The following is an 18,002-nucleotide window of genomic DNA, read 5'->3' as shown; positions in this document are numbered from 1 at the left end:
CCAAACAGAATCAAGAATAGTTTATTTGATCTGTAGCTTGCATCTCTGAAAGATTATTTAATAAGAAGCTTGAACATTGTAATCCAATTTTGGTAAGCCATAAAAAAGGATATAAAGAAGAACTGTTTATTAAAAATAGTTTAACATGAAAAAGTCTAATGGACATTTTAAAATCAGATTTCTTCTTAGTGTTATTAGCTATATAAAATTAGGCTGTCAAAAGCTGCTTTATGAATAGTCAGGAAGGAAGAAAGAGAATCACAAGGGACAAATCACTGTCATTCACAGAAGACTACCTGGCAGTCTAAGAATTAAGTTCACTCTTCAGGGCATGCTATCCTCAGCTGTTATAAATATGCCGAATGCCTCTGTCAGTGGGCTCAGTAGAGAGGCTGCCTCCACCAATATGGTGCTTGTAAGGCACAGTCTGTTGCTCACAAGGAAAGAGAACAAAGACGTTTTGTTTCCAATTACTGTCATTTTGCCTTTTAGCTCAAAGGACTAATTTTATGACCAGTAAGACAGAAAGAATTCTGAACAGAAAGGTAGCTAAACAAAACTCTAATTTAATAACTCTTGGTAAGGTCAGAGGACACCAGAGTCTCATTTAAAGCAAGTTGTTCATACATGGAGTCAGCATCCTAGCACTGGGATGGGACACTTGCAGGCTATTCGCCTGCCTCTCTCACTGAGCCACTTTGAGTCCGCAGATGCCTGTGTATTTCTCAGGGGCTGTCTAAATAATCCCCACAATAATATAACAAATAAGAAATCGGTGTCTTAGGTATGGCCATGGCTTTTGTAAGTGCTATAGAATGAGAGCTCTCCGGTCTATTTTTCTGCCTTTGTTACTATTTTATTTGTCCGTTATTGAGATAATTTGAGATTCTCAGGTTTACATATTCAGCCTACAAGTTTCCAGAGATAAAAAAAAAGTGTTTAAGACTTTTTTTCTGGGTGGAAACCCAGAGCTACCTTTCAATTGTCGCAATGATAGGTTGGTGCATTTGTGTCAAAAAAGATCTGAAGCTGTCCTTTAAGTGCTAGTTTTGAAATGACAGACATTCTGGAACTCTGATGTATTAGAAGCCCCAGGTTAGAGTCAAAAATTAAAGGAAAATACCTGCCCAACTTATCTTCATAAACCACACAACAAATGAAGAAAACTCTGCTGTATAATTTAGAAATTACTGTATTGTTAATGTATATCAAATATTAATAGTTAAAGTGTCAAAGTAATCTGTAGACTATATGGTTGCTGTTCTAGAATCTTTCATCAGAATCATGTGGAAATGTTTCCTTATCCAGGAGTCATAAACCTTGATAATCATTGTGGAGTAATTATGGATCCTCAAAATAAATATAAAAATGCATTGAAGTTGAAAAAAATAAATCACTTGCACATAAAATGTTTACATAGGTGTACTTAAAATAGTTTTGAAAACTTTAATTTGTTGTTATACTCATGTTTAATTTTTAGTCATTAAAATAATTCTAAAAGTTAAATTAAAATTAAGATGGAGAACTATAAAAATATTGATAATCAGGTGAGATCTCATTTTTAAAAAATTTAGAATAAACTACAGCAAAAAAAATAAACTTGATTAGCATGAAAACAGGTAATGTATATCTGAACCACATACCAACAAAACTGAAAGCATGAGATTCAAACTATGACAATAGAACTGAAGAATATGCCTATCGAGGAGAGAGACTAAAGGTGGGAGGGAAATTGGGGACACAGTGGAGGTAAATTGACACTGGTGATGGGATATTGGACCACCGTTTACCTGAAACTCAACTATGAACAAATTTGTAAATTATAATGCCTTAGTTTAAAATTTTAATAAATAAAGAATAAAAAAGAGGGAAAATAGGGTGTAAAGGAAGATTTTCATTTACTAAAATTTGAAACTGAAGAAGCTATATGGAGTTCCTAAGGCTTATATTAGTTTACTTAAACTAAAATCTATCTTAATACAGTACCAGTGTTCTGCTGTACGTCAATAAATACTAATGTGGCTCTCTAATTAGCACTAGGTATGTTTTTAAAATTTTTTTCCTTTCTATAACAGCTAGATGTAAGCTCTAAATTTTCTTATCTCCTATCAAAGCTTGTTTTATGAGATTTTCAGTAAGCTTTTATTCTTGATTATTCATTATTTTTATTTCTTCTTTCACTCTTTATCCGCAGAGATCTCAGTCGATGTAATGCTTATGCTGAAATATTTAGAGATGTTTATCATAAGGTAGATGAACTGTTCTACACATTTTAATATCTGAATATATCCTCACCATCCTATTCAATTCTCCCAGCAATATAGATTGTATAATCTAAATATTTCAGGTTGGAGTAAATCATTTACACACAAAGGAATATTTCTTGCTAGTATCATATAAAATGATTTATCTTTTACAAACTGAGACAATGAGACATAACACTTTCCTTACTAATGATCTTCACTTTATGGAACCCGAAGGTGTAATTTTTAACAAATAAATTTTCTAAAGTCAGGCATTCAAGTTCTTTTTTCTTGTTACAATGCATTACTAACATCTAGCCCAATAACTGGCACATTGAAGATGTTTGTTTAATTTTGAATGAATAAATAAAGGAGTAAATGAGTGACTTATAACAGCAATTTAGTGAATCAATTAATTCACTTTAACTCAGTGAATCATTAACTCAGTCATTATAATCGTTAGCTTAGTCCTGGAAACAGGGAGTAGCTGAGAGGGGAAGAGGCTGTAAAATCCATACCTCTATCAATTCTTAACCACAAAGGCATTTCATTAATCATGAATTCTAAGTAAGAACAGTCAACTATTTTCCCATGCAAACTTTCATTTCAGACCAGTCAGTTAGCACCTCTGTAGAAGAAACTTATTTTACAATGGAATTTTAGAATTTCAGTTGAATCAGCAACTAAGTCAAGTTAATATTTTTCAGTTCATTTACCTCCCCAAAATTTATTAAATTTTCTATTGAAATTTCTCTACAGATATGCCATAGCACTGTTTTGTCAATTATTCTGAAGACTATACTCTACCATGAGAGGAATCTTCGACCCCCTTGTTTGACTATACATTCCAGCATACTGCATAAAAAGACACTAAACAGCTATTTGTTGAATATTTAAATGTCTCATCTATATAAAAGTGTAATTAATATAGTTTAACCCACATAGACACAAACTAAACTCCTTTCAAATAATATTCTTCAAGTTGTCCATAGTGACACTCGAAGACTACAGGATAGAACAAAAGAAGGTCTAAAGTATAAGAGAGTGAATCACATCCAATCAGCAGTTATGCTTTGGGAAGCACATTTGCACATAATATTTTAGTGTTTATTACTTTGTAGAGTAAGGAATCTTTTATTTTCTTTATATCCAGGAAGGAAAACTGAAACTCAGAGTCTGATTTGTCCAAGGTACAGATAATATGAAAGTTTGTCCTTTCCCAGGGCAGGAGAAATAACAGGACAAAGGGTAGGGAGCTTGCCTTGCGTTGTGGTTAACCAGGGTTCAATCTCTGACATCTCATACAGTCCACTAAGCTCTGCCAGGAGTAATATCTAAGTGTAAAGCCAAGAGCACTGCTGGATGTGGCACTCTAAAACAAACAAAACCAACACTCCCTCCCCTCTAAAAAGAACGTTTGACCTTTCCCTATTTATTCTTCTGAGACATTTGCTTCTCACTTAGCTCTTATAGTCCAAATACATACAACTAAGGTTTATCCTTAAAAGGATAAAACCAAAACAACAAATACTAGAGATAAGACATACCTCTTATTTACCATCCTGTATCATGCAATTACTTAAATGGTAAAACTGGAGTGAAATGAAAGACAGAAGATCAAGTTTTGTTCTCAGAAACAGGCACTCTAGTGGAACAAATCTAGCTACAGTGAAAATTCAAGAACTGTGCAGGAAGCAGAGAAGAATGTAATGGCACAGGTGGACAACCTTTCAACGTGAAGGAGATAATTGTCATTCTGCAGGGATGCACAACCTCCAGACCATGTGGCAGCTGCTTTCTAGACCTCTGTCACACTCTGCACTTGTGTGCCCCTGAAGTCAGTGGGGGAAGGAAGACTTCTTTCCTTTCTCACTAATCATCCTTGACATCCAGTTGGCACACCCATCAAAGACTATCTATTTGCAGCATTCTAGGTCAGCCTGGCACTGTGTGAGCAGAAAATCAGTATGCATAGAGAGTCTAGGATTATAATTAGAGGAACTTTGCATTGTTTTCTGGGGGTGGGAATCCTAAACAGGGTTTAATAAACATTTCAACTCCCTACCTTTTTGTCAGAGAAATACACAACTGAGGAGTAGTGCTAGAACACCTTGGATCCATTATGTAGCAGACTTTGAATAATTTTTGATTATTGCACATTCAGAAACTTTTTACTGTCACCACATTTTTGTGACACTCATTATGACTCTTATGGGATCTTGACCCACAGTTGAAGAGGCTAGTTCTGAGATACTTAGCTATCTTATTTTAATTTTTCAGGTTTTTTTTCTTGTGTCATTTGAGGAAGGCAGATTCATTCTGAAGGTAAAGAAAATACCTCCAGGGTTATTCACTTGCATGTACCCTTCCTAATACTTAGAAATATATCTAATAATACCTGCACATGGTCACTTATTTTGTAACCTTTATTAAACAGTGTTTAATATTAGAATATTATTAATATTCTCCAATATTATCTACTTCTCCATTATATTTTGCTTTCTGGTTGTATTAAAGTAAATTCTGGAAATTTTAGAAAAAGACTCAAGGTAGATTAAAATTGAGACTCATTAAATTTGAGTATTTTTATGTGCAGTTAAGTGCAGTCAAGTTATTGCTAGTAAGAATGTTTAGCTTGTAAATATAAAGATTCTAGGACTCAAACTGAATTTTGATTCTAATGTCTGTGGGCTTTTCATTACACTATACCATCTTTACTTGCTTATTGATACATCAAACGTTATCCTACAAAGAAGACAGAAGAGTTTTTGACTACCTGCAAATATTTGAGTCAAAATGTGTTTCTCTACCTGGTTCTATTTGTTGTTGGCTTTATTGTTGATTCCTGTCTCCTTGTAAATAAATAACTTTGTTATAATTCCCTTTACCCTATAATATAGGTTTTACATATGACTTTTTCTTTGCAGGTAACGGCATGACCAACAATATTTTTTCAGATTCTTTTTGTTTGTGAGTTTGATATGAAGTGTTGACATTGACAAATATAAAATTCATCATAGGCCAGTGAGGACACAAGTAATAATTTCTCAATGATAGTTATCAAATCAAGCAGCATTAAGAATACTTAATAATGGGTAAATTATAATGCCATGAATTTTTTCCATTTAATAAGAAATTCTTCCCAAATTGACAATTTGAAAAGTTTACATGACAACACCAATATCATTATAAAAATGAAAAAAAAATTTCTTACAAGTTTTCCAAAGTCGAATATGAATTTTGTAAATCCTGCTAAAGGATTTTCTCATGCGTTTTTATTTTTTCCCTGTGCTTTGCCTGTACTTTCTCATTTTTTTTCTTTGCAACTACTTTCCGAAGTAGTTGTGAAGGATTATGCAGTCAAGTTGTAAGCAAAAAGATATTATAGAGGTCTGTTAGACATTGTATCACAATAAACCATGCACCCTTTTTCTCTAGATTTTATGATGTTTTTACCTTTTTATTGTTTTTGTTTTTGCCTTTTCAAAATATGACTCTCGTACCACAACCTAAGTTTAGCTTTGTTGAGAGAGGACACTAAAAGAAAACAGATTAATGGTGTGACTAAGATTGTTGAGAGAGGACACTAAAAGAAAACAGATTAAGGATTGTGACATTCTCTGATATCCCTTGCATTTATTTTCTTTAGAAAATTTCAAAAATACACCTAAAGATTTCTTAGGAAAATTGCTCTCCGAAGGCATACATTTTTTGAGTTGAGGATGACAGCTCAGTGGGGGAAATTCTGCATGTTCTGTAGGAAGATATAGGCAGAAACAGGATGGTTAACCAGAGCGACTGCCAAAGCCACTATATTCAAAGTCCTCATTGGCAAGTAAGTGATAACAATGGGGTGAAGATTTATGCTAGTAGAGTTATAGATCCATTAGATGCTAAGCATGAGATAAGTTCTATGCACAAATTCTCAATGAGACTAGGTCACATAGGGGCATATATGGGAAATTCATAGAAATATTTTTGGAGAAGTCCTGACTTAATTGGATAAAATCTTAAATGTTTTTCAATGTACAAGACAGTCAAACCAAAGAAAGGGCTATTCTAGTCTCTGAATAGTTTCAAATGTTCTGCTGGATATTGATGTAGAATAGACGACAATCCTATTAATGAGTCTTTTAATATACACACAAAGTTCTTCCTCATGGTTACAATATAAACTTTATTTTGTATATGTAAATGAGAAAAATTTGCATTCATCTCAAAAATATCATGGCCCTCTTGGCAAAACAGCATGTGTTATTTTCATTACTAATATCTTATAGCTTTGTCACTCTGTAATTGCAATTCCTGAATTTAGAGAAAGCATATACATACACAGAATTGCATTTATATTTTACTGACTTAAAACTGTCATTGCAAAAGAATAATTTTTAATTCTCAGTCCTAGTCAATCTAAATAAATGTACTGATTTCATTGTTTAATTTTAATAAGCATTTTTAAACAAAGAAAAATTCAGAGATGTTCACATATTTCAGTTGTTGAAAATGATTTCTAAAATCACAGAGTAAGATTGATAGGTGAGTTAAATAATAAGATCAAAAATTAAAATTATAAGAGGAGACAGACTGCAGTCTGGAAATAGTGAGTCTTGTATATAAAATTTGGAGGGTAAGCATATTGGTTAGAAGCTAACATGAAACTTAAAGTAAGAGTACATCATAAGCTATTGCTCTGGCAACAGCCAATTGGGGTTCTATCTCCAGAACCTGATATGTTCCCCTGAGTCCTTTCAGAGTTGATCCCTGAACACGAAGTCAGAAGTAAGCCTTGCACACCACCAGGTATGACCCAAAAACAAAACCAAAAGAAAAATAAAAAGCAAAAAAGAAAGAAAGAAAAATGAAACTAATATAAAAGTATTTGATTTTTTTAATTTTCACTTTTTTCTTCCAAAAATTAATTTTATCACAACACCATAATTACAAAGTTATTGATAGTTGGATTTTTGAGAGATCTTTTAAAAAATCAATTATGGAAGAGGTAATACTTGCACACATGTAGATGATTAAAACTAAAACTCCAGAAATACTACAAAATTTTAAATCAATGATAAATTAAAAAATTTCTTTCAAAACCGTACCGTCTTACTTTTTTTCTAGTAAAGCAATGGTCAGGGTTCTGCCGAGGGTTTGTTCAGCAAATGCTTGCTATGGAAATGCCTCTAATGCTATTTGTCAGCCTAGGGGCTGTCGAGTCTTCTCTAGTAATTAAGTTCTGTCCTTGCTGATTGAGAGAGAATGGGGGCAAGAATGCATATATATCTACACTTTGGGAGATGGGGAAAGGTAGATAACTTAAAAAAATTAAACCAATTGTATTGCGGTCCTGGATTAAACTACTGTGAACACTTTCCATGGGTATCTCCAACACTACACTCAGCACCAGAGAGCCCGCTTTCCTCCTCCAGTGCCTAAAACCCATCTTTGTCCCATGGTAGCTTAGTTCTGTTGACAAAATCTTTACTTCTGATGACTCTGACCATTTGTTGTTCCATTATTATGTTTCTTTTCTATTGTTTATTTTTTTAAAATAATGTAGGAGTATTGCTATTTGTTCAGCCATTGATTTAGCTGATTGAATTGGGCATGAGCTCCAAATTACTTTTTTTTTAATTGTATCACCGTGAGATAGAGTTATAAAGATTTCACATTTGAGATTCAGCCATACAATGATGACACACCCATTCTTCCACCAGTGCACATTTTCCACCACCTACATCCCAGTCCTTTCCCTGTCTCTGTGGCAGACAATTTCCCAATACTGTCTCTCAATTTTTTTTTAATGTAGGAGTACTGCTATTTATTCAGCCACTGATTAGCTGATTGAATTGGCATGAAATCCAACTTTAATTTTTTTCTATTATTTTATAATTTTATTATTGATTCACTGTGAGAGCAGTTACAAAACTTTGGTGTTTAAGTCTCAGTCATACAATGAAACACACATACCTTCAGCAGTGCCCATTCTCCACCACCAAAAACTCCAGTATACCCCCATCCCACACCCTCCCCTTACCTGTGGAGCAGATGATTTCCACATTACTCTCTCTCTACTTTGATCCCATTCAATATTTTGACACCAGACCCACCATTATTATTTGGGATTTTACCCCAACAATCAGATCTGCTGAAAAAGCAACAGTAGACAATTTGTTTTCTATTGCTGGTTGGGCTGGAGCGATAGCACAGCGGGTAGGGCGTTCGCCTTACACGCGGCCAACATGGCCGACCCAAGTTCGATTCCTCCGCCCCTCTCGGAGAGCCCGGCAAGCTACCGAGAGTATTCGATATGCCAGACACAGTAACAACAAAGTCTCCAATGGAGATGTTACTGGGCCCGCTCGAGCAAATCGACGATCAACGGGAGGGCCTTTACCTTTACCTTTACCTTGCTGGTTAAGAATAATATATGGTGTTGCGTGGTTGCAGTAGTGGCCACGCAGTTTTAAAATTCTAAAATTTCAAGTTTTTTTTCTTATATTTATTTATTGAATCACTGTGGGAAATGTTACAAAGCTTTCAGGCTTTCAGGTTTAAGTCTTGGTCATACAATGATCAAACACCTTTCCCTTCACCAGTACTTATTTTTCACCACCAAAAACCCCAATATAACCCCCTTCTACCCCTCCCAATGCCTGTGAGGCAGATGATTTCTACTTAACTCTCTCTCTACTTTGATTACATTCATTATTTCAACAAAAGATGCACCATTATTGTTTAGAATTCCCCCCCCCCAATAATCAAAATTGCTGAAAAGGCATCGTGAAATAATTTGATTTCTATAGCTGGTTATGAGAACCATATGATGTCATGTGGCCACTTTGCAGCTGTGTGATTTTGGGTTTTTGATATTTTACTAGGTAAGTCTGGAGGGATTTCTCCAAAGAGCTAGAATAATTATGAAATTGGTTTCTGTGCGTCTGGTATTATGGCCGTGCTGGAGATTCGCCTGTGGGTGGCAACTCATGACCTTAGTAGGGCATGAAGGACAAGCCGGTACCACCCCTCTTCCCATGAGACTGCAATTTCCCCATCACCTCCGGCTCATACCTGGCTTTCCAATAAGCTCTGAGGCTGCAGCCACTTTGCTGCGGAGGGGTTGGGGGGGGGAGGGAGAAGGCAGAAGGGAGCAACACCCTTTCCCCTCCCGGGGAGACATGGCACCATAGGTTAATGCATGCTCCATTCACTTTTCTGCCGCAAGCTGCCAGGGTCTGGATTAAGTCTTTTTGCCTCTAGAGCTATGGCTGTGCCAGATAGCCGCTCGTGGGGGGCAACTTGTGACCTCGGTAGGGCATGAAGGACAAGCCAGTACCGCCTCTCTTCCCATGAGACTGCAGTTGCCCGGTCACTGCTGGCTCATACCTGGCTTTCCAATAAGTTCTGAGGTGGAGGCCACCTTGCTGCAGGTTGGCGGGGCGGGGCGGGGGGGGGGGGTAGAAGCAGAAGGGAGAAACACCCTTTCCCTCCCAGAGAGGCATGGCGCTGTAGGATAACGCATGGTCCATTCACTTTTCTACCGCAAGCTGCTGGGCTCTGGATTAAGTCCTTTTGCTTCTGGAGCCATAGCCCTGCCAGAGAGCCGCTCGTGGGGGGCAACTCGTGACCTTCGTAGGGCATGAAGGACGAGCTGGTACCATCCCTCTTCCCATGAGATGAAATTCTGAAGTTTCAACACTTAAATCTGGAGGGATTTCTGCCAAAAACTGCAGGGTTCTGAGATTTGTTCCTGAGTCACTGGGTTCATGGCTGTTAAGCAGCTTGATCAGGAGCCAGAGAGGCCGTTCCTGGGTGGTGACTCGGGGTCTCGTTTGAACGGGGAGGAAAGGGCCAGCTCCATCCACATCCCATGAGGCCCCACATGTCTCGTCACTGCGGATCCAAACCTGACTGTCCAGTGGCCTCTGGAGGATGGTGGCCACCGGGCCGCCAGGGGGAACAGGCCAAGGCACAAAACCTATTCCCACCTGGGTTGGCCCAGCACCAGTAACCTACTGCAGGGACCAAATGCATTTCTGCCAAAAGCCGTTGGGTTTCAATATTTGTTTCTGAGTCCCTGGGATCATGGCTGTTAAGCAGTTCAATCAGGAACCAGAGAGGCCATGTCTCCAATTATATAGCTGAGCCCAAGGTGGTTTGTGGGTGTGTCTCCCACATACCTAACTTTTGGCCGTTTACATTCTTGGTAACCTTTGCCCCAAGTTTTTGGGGTCTGGCCAAAGGCACAGCAGAAATTTTGGGGTTTCTGGAAGTCTGATGCACAATCAGGCTGCTGATGCACTCACCTCACAGGTACAGATTGACCTGCTGGTGGCATCATACCCCCAAGTATTTGATTTTTAATGGGAAATAGAACTCAAAAGAAACCTTCAGATGCACTTTATTCTGAAATTGCCTAAATTCCTGCAGAAGTGTATAATTACTTTCCTTACTGTTTAGGATTCTGCCTCTGTGACTCCTGACCCCACCACCATCACCCTCATGCTGTCTAAATAAAATCATTTGCTCTGGCTTAGCTGCCCTTTGCCAAGATGTCTCCACCCAGGTGCCAGAACAGAGGGCATGGCAGCTGCTTGCAGGAGCTTCTGTTTCCAGTGGGGAAACCTCCACTGCTTCTTCTATCACACACCCTCGCCTTCCTCCTGTGGACCCCTGGGATAACAGTTTTCAACTCTTTCCGCACATCTCAGCTCTTAGTTTCCTTGAGATAAGCTTTCTACTGGGCTCCATCAGAAGCGCTGAAATACTGAGAAGATAGCACAGCATGTAGAGTGTTGACTTGCATGTGGCCGACCCGGGTTTGATTCCTCCATCCCTCTTGGAGAGCCGGGCAAGCAACCAAGAGTATCCCGCCTGCATGGCAGAGCCTCGCAAGCTCCCTGTGGTGTATTCAATATGCCAAAAACAGTAACAACAAGTCTCACAATGGAGACGTTACTGGTGCCCGCTCGAGCAAATCAATGAACAATGGGACGACAGTGCTGCAGTGCTACAGTGCTACTTCAAAAATTTGCAAATAATTTTAATTATTTTATGCTTTCTCTAGGGCTGGAGAAAAAGCACAGCAGGTAGGGCCTTTGCGTTGCATGCAGCCGACTCCGGGCCAACCGCATTCAATTCCTCTGTCCCTCCCAGAGAGCCCAGCAAGCTGTTGAGAGTATAGCCCCTGCATGGCAAAGCCTGGCAAACTAACCGTGATGTATTTGATATGCCAAAAATAGTAACAAGTCTCACAATGAAGACATTAGTGGTTACCACTCAAGAAAATTGATGAACAATGGGTGAACCGTGCTACAGGGCTACAGTGCTAAGCTTTCTCTCCAAAACCTGGAGAGTTTTGGATATAGACATTCACTTAATCACTTAATCGCTTAACTTCCCGTTAATCATGGATTTGTTCGAGCTGGCGAAAGTAACGTCTCCATTTGTCCCTGTCGCATGCTAGTGTAGCGCAATGGCATCTGTTCGCTCTAGGAACATGAAGAGCCTCAAACCGGTCGTTCATGATCTTGATGAAGAAGTCTGACCATCTGGTAGGTGGGAGGCCATGCGGTCTTTTGACATCCTGTGGAATCCAGTCGGTAACAGCTCTAGTCCAGTGGTCGTCTTTAAATCTCATTACGTGACCAGCCCATCTGATTTTTGACACCTTGGCAAACGAGACAGCGTCCCTGATTCTTGATCGTCGACGGATGTCAGAACTCCGGATTCTTTCTCTCATTTGAGTGAAACGTGATATTCCAAGCATAGCTCTTTCAATTCCTCTTTGGGAGACCCGAATAGCATTCTCATCCTGTTTATGTAGGGCCCAGGTCTCTGAGGCAATATGTTAATGCAGAAAGAACAGTGGAATCAAAGAGATGTGCCCGGGGCCGGAGGTTCTTCATTCTCTTACCTATTTCTTCGATGCTCTTGAAGGCATTCCAAGCCGCTCTCTTCCTCCTGCGCAGCTCGGGTGCCAGGTCATTTGTCATGTTGACTTCTCAACCTAGGTACACATAACTGTTGCATTCGGAGATGGTCATTCCATTGAGAGCAAATGGGGTGTCAGGAACGAGGCTGTTTCTCATAAACATTGTCTTCGTAAGATTCAGCTGTAGTCCTACCTTTCCACACTCACGGTCAAAGTCGGCCAGCATTTGTGCCGCTTGGCTGATGTTTGGTGTTATTAAAACAATGTCATCAGCAAAGTGGAGGTGCTGTAGTTGCCGACCATCTATCTTCACTCCCATTCCTTCCCATTCCAGTCGTCGCATGATGTTCTCGAGGGTGGCACTGAAGAGTTTCGGTGAAATGGTATCACCCTTCTGAACCCCTCTCTTGACATCAATGATTACTTCTTTGTAGAATGGTGAGATCCTGGTAGTGAACCCGCGATACAGCCTCACAGAGGATCTTGATATATTGCGCTTGAATGCCCTGATTGGGTAGGGCTTCAATGACCACTTCCTTCTCAACAGAATCAAAGGCCTTCTTTAAATCAATGAACGTTAGACAGAGTGGCATCTTGAACTCCCGAGAAACCTCAATAAGTTTGGTTATCGTGTGGATATGGTCGATGGTGCTGAATCCTTTGCGGAACCCGACTTGCTTGCATGGTTGTCCTTCATCTAGTGTTCTGCCAATCCTATTTAGTATGACTCAAGTGAACAACTTGTAGATGACAGACAATAGGCAGATTGGGTGATAGTTGCCAATGTCATGGATGTCTCCCTTCTTGAACAGTAGTACAGTCCTGCTGGTTTTCCATTGGGATGGAAACTTGCATTCAGACAGGTAGCAAGTGAAGAGCCTAGCCAGCATATTGATGAGTACTGATGGCAGGTTCTTCAGGTGTTCAGGTCTGACCTTGTCTGGGCCGGGTGCTGTTTATTTCTTTACCAACAAAATGGCATGTCGGATTTCGGAAGGGCGAACATTGGGAACGACATATCCATCCTGTGGAATTTGATATGTTGGCAAGTGGACATGGCTATCAAAGAGATTTGAGTAGAAGTCATGGATAATCTTCTCCATTGCCATTATGGAGGATGTGATAGATCCATCAGGACATCGGTGGGCAGTCATCTTAGTCTTGTAATTGGCAAAGGACAGGCGGGCGTTACGAATACTTTTCCTGGCTTCTGCCGCATCTACCAGTACTTCTCCTCTTCTCTCTTTGAGGTCTTCCTTGATCGCATCTCTGCACTGCTTTGCGAGCTCGGACATTAGCTTGCGGTTGCCTGAGGCATGCGCCAAACCACATTGGCGAATAAGCTCAAGAGTTTTTGAAGACAGGCATTTTTTTTGTGGCTATCTCTCTCTTGGGGTTCCTCGTACAATCATGGAGGTGCTGAACCAGTCGATCGTATTCCTAGTCAATGTTGTCAACAATGGCATCTTCCCATGTTGCCGCAATAGTGCCAAAGAGCTCCCAGTTGGTGGTCGTTCTGGGAGTTCTCTTTTTAAACTTTGTAGCTCTTTCTCCATGCCATGTGAAGTAGAATTTTGCATGAAGGAGACGGTGGTCCGATCCCGTTCGGAATTTTGGGACAACAGCAACATCGGTCAGGCAAAACCATCAGTTGAATATGACGTGGTTTATTTCGTTGTGGTATCGTCCACCGGGAGACTCCCATGTCCAACGTTTAGATTCGGCCTTCTGGAACTGTGAGTTAACATGGATGGTCTTGGTCGACATGATGAACTCAGACAGTCTCTCACCCTGTTCGTTCCATTCTAGGCCATGGGTCCCGATGTGAAGTTCTTCAGCTGATCTTCTCGGTCCTATCTTGGCATTAAAATCACCCACAATTATCTTGTAGAAGGTGTGTTCTTCTTTGTAGAACTTCTCCAGCTCCGTGTAGAACTTCTCGATTTCTCTTTCATCATAATGAGATGTTGGTGCATAGACAAGGAAGATAGAAACTGCCGGCAGTGAGCCACATCTATTCAAATGTAAACGTCCGATTCTGATTTTTAGGCATTCGAATGAATCAATGCTCATGGCCAAGTTTGTGTTGACAAGGACACCGGCGCCTCCAACACCACTTTTATCACATATTCCAAGGAACAATTCTTCTCCAGTGTCGAAAACGGCATGGTGAGAGTCGTGCCTTCTTGTCTTGGTCAGACCAATGATGTCCTACTTGATCTTTTGCGCTTGTACCATCAGGTCCTCGATGGATGCATCTGATGCTAGCGTACGTGCATTGAAAGTACAGACGATCATTTTTATCTTCCTTCGTTGTGGCAGCTTAGTTCGGCCTTGAGATTTTATCGGCCTCTCCTTTCTCATCCTTCTCAGTGCTGCCATGTCGGTGAAGCCTTCAGGGTCAGGTGAATGAGACCCATTGTAATTACTGTTTTTGGCATATTGAATACACAATAGATAGCTTGCCAGGCTCTGATGTGCGGGCAGAATACTCTCGGTAGCTTGCCAGTCTTTCCGAGAGGGATAGAGGCTTTTGAGGCGACCTCTAATTGCCCTCGTAGGTGTTACCATATTTGAACCCTATCAAATATGGTACGGCAATTCCGGAAGATGGGTATTTAGTGTCTTACAATGTGTTGCGTGACCGCGAAGCGGCCGCGTGGGTCCAGAAAGCATCCTGGAGTGTGGCAGCAGCTGGGTAGTGGAGGTAGTGTCAGTAGTGGAGGTCTGCCAGTGGGGTATTTATCTGGTAGGGGTAGGGTGGGTCTTCTGTGCGCAATCCAATCCCTGGGTCTCTCGTGGTTGGTGGAAGTAGACAGGGCAGGGTAGGGTGGGGCTCCTGATTAGAATCCCTTTGTCACCTGTGGTTGGTGGGAGCAAGCAGAGAATCTCTGTCCCTGGGTCCGTTGAGTGTGGAGTCCAAGGTCTCAGAGAGTTTCGCTTATCTTGTTCTGTGGGTCTTCAGTCGCCTTGAATAGGCATTCAAGAACAGATTATCTGTGTTATGTCCCTTTAGCTAGGCCTACATTATTTCCTTGATTAGAGATTTTAACTATTATAATGCACAAATTTTTATTGCTTTCTTTACTTCTCTTTGATATAAAGCTATGACTATACTGAGTTTGTCATCGTTGGATACATGCATGACTCACATTATCTATGGCTTTTAATCAGGAGACTAAGGATACTACAAAATATTGATATGGAAAGGAGTATTGAGTCAGTAAGAACTGAATTCTAGAAGCACTGAGTAAAACAGCAGAGGAAAGATGCCTTTCAGTGGGATTCTCCCTGATGCACAGACATTATGCACAGGCAGAAATGGGTTTCTGGCAGAACATCTTTCATATGGGAGGAATTCAACTCTTGTCTAATATATGAATGAATGAATAAGATTTAAATGGGTTTAGAAACTTCACTACTCTAAAAGAAGAGTAAAGAAATCTGTTTCATTTAGTATTTATGTTTTAAGTAAACAAAACTACTAAATGTGAAGGTACTTTGAAAAGCTTACTAATTCAGATGAACTTTTAGGAATAGAGATATTAAAAATAAACCAAAAAATTTCCCTCACACAACTTTTATATTTGGCCCAAAGAAGTTTGAGTGAGACTCCTTTAAAAAGAAATAAATTTAAATATTATATGGGCAGGAGCAATAGTACAATTTGTAGAGAGATTGTCTTGCACCTGGCCAAGCTCGGTTCAATCCCTGGCATCCATTTGGTACCCCCTGAGCAGTGCTAGAAGTAATTCCTAAGTTCAGAGACAGGAGCATTCTCTGAGTATCACCAAGTGTGGTTCTCCACAAAAAATCTTTTTAATTAAAAGTGAATAATTTTAAATATTAGAACAAAAATAGCACACTATATCTCATAGTCAAATCATAAGACTTCTCATCAGCTTCTAATATTCAAAACTATAGCTCCTATTAGACATATTTGCCACAGAATCATTTTATAAAACAAATGATTCAATCTAAATATTACTTTATTTCAGAGAAGGTGCTTATAGTAGAAAGCAAAAATAGCAGTTTTTCACTCTGACTGCTAATAGGCATACTATGATTTTTCTTAAAATGAAGGAGAGTTCCATAAACAATTATGGTGCACGAACATAAATTTGTGTGTAGATAAGTAAAAATTACATATATTCATCAATCAGGTTTTGTTCCCTATCCCAAAGTAACAAATTTGAATTCATAATACATTTTTATTACAGCTGCAACGCTATCATCCTTAAAATGCATCTCAAAAGACTATTTTTGTTTCATTTTTTAGGATTTCACCTGTCAAGATAGAGATGAATTAAGAATTTGTGTCTACTAGATTTTTATTTAAGTTATAAACTAATTTATGCCATAGGCTATTGGGGAAGGTATCTCAAGGGCTGGAATTCCTTCTTGCTTGTACTAGGACCCAACTTTGATCTTGTGCATCACATGGCCCTTTCAAACACTGCAAAATTAAAAGAAAGTAAGCCAACAAAGATTTGCAATTCTAAGAACAGCAAGAATTGCCAAATATAAGAACAGTGAAAGCTAGTGAGAATTAAAGGGAAAAGTCAAGTACTACACTGAGTATTTACAACCACTCTGACAAATAGGGGGATACGGACAGATCTACTCACCACAATGCTAAAGTTTATATGTAGTATAAATGAAGGAAGGGATTTTTTTTTATAAAAGATAAATTTGAATGGTCTCATTAGATCCACCTTTCCCTAAAGGTAGACGCTAGACAAGAAAATGGATTTGTTAAAAAGCATTTTCTGGAAGTAATTCTATGTTATATATCGAAACTTTTGATGTAAAATTCAAGGGATTTTGACTGACAAGAGTAAGGGTGAATTCTAGTCTCAGAGGTCCTGGAAATTAGAAGTCAAAGCAGAGATAAAATTACAGGGATAGGAGACCATTATCCTTGGGGACAACCTTGTCTTTCATACCTACTAGAAATGTAGGTATGAAAGACAAGGTTGTCCCCAAGAATGAGTAAGAGCAGGAAACATATAGGGACAGGAAGTAGGTCAGAAGCCAACGTGAAAAAAGTGAAAAAAAAAAACTAGCAACATGTAATGGTCTTGTTTCATGCCAATAGTTGGCAATTCTTTGCACTATGAAGAGTAGTATAGATAGTACTAAATGGTTGGACAGAGGTTGGGGTTTAGTGCTAAGTAGAACAGGAAATCAGTGGTGGATCCCAGTTGTTTCTGCCCACTTGTGGAGCATTAAGCTGTGTCCAGTAACACAAAATATTTTCAACATTTTAGAAGAAAAGAAACACATTTATGATATAACAATAAAGCAATTTTTAAAGTGCTTTTAAACATCGTTATTACATTGTTAAGCAGAATACAAGGATACAGGATTTTTTGCGATTTTTATACATTTTATTTTCATAAAATAAAATTTTCATTACAAATAATATTCAAACACCCACCCAACCAGCAAGCATCTTCCCACCACAATAAGAGGGAAGTGTGTAAAGGATGTTTATTTCATTCTGAAGCCCTTTATATATGGGCATATGTAAGAGAATACAAGCACGTATGTTAAAACAAAATACATGTGTGCTGCTTTAGGTATATCAGTGGGCTACAGTACAAGAGGTCAGCTGTGTGATCCATGAAAAACTGTGTCACTGTCTTCCGGGAGCTTTGTTTAGGTCTCTGGATCTTGGTCATTGATGAGATTACATGACACAAGGGGCAGTTTGTGGGTGTGACTGCCAAGCTACCAAAAAACTGGGAATCTGGGTGGAGGAGGTCCAGTCCCAATCTGAGCAAGCTTAGAGATATCAGTCACGGGTCCCGCATACCTGGGTTCCT

This window comes from Sorex fumeus, unplaced genomic scaffold (genome assembly GCF_029834395.1).
Source record: "Sorex fumeus unplaced genomic scaffold, SorFum_2.1 ptg000014l, whole genome shotgun sequence".
Lineage (NCBI taxonomy): Eukaryota > Metazoa > Chordata > Mammalia > Eulipotyphla > Soricidae > Sorex > Sorex fumeus.
The sequence above is the reverse complement of the archived record's forward strand: the minus strand, read 5'-3'. Positions refer to the sequence as shown.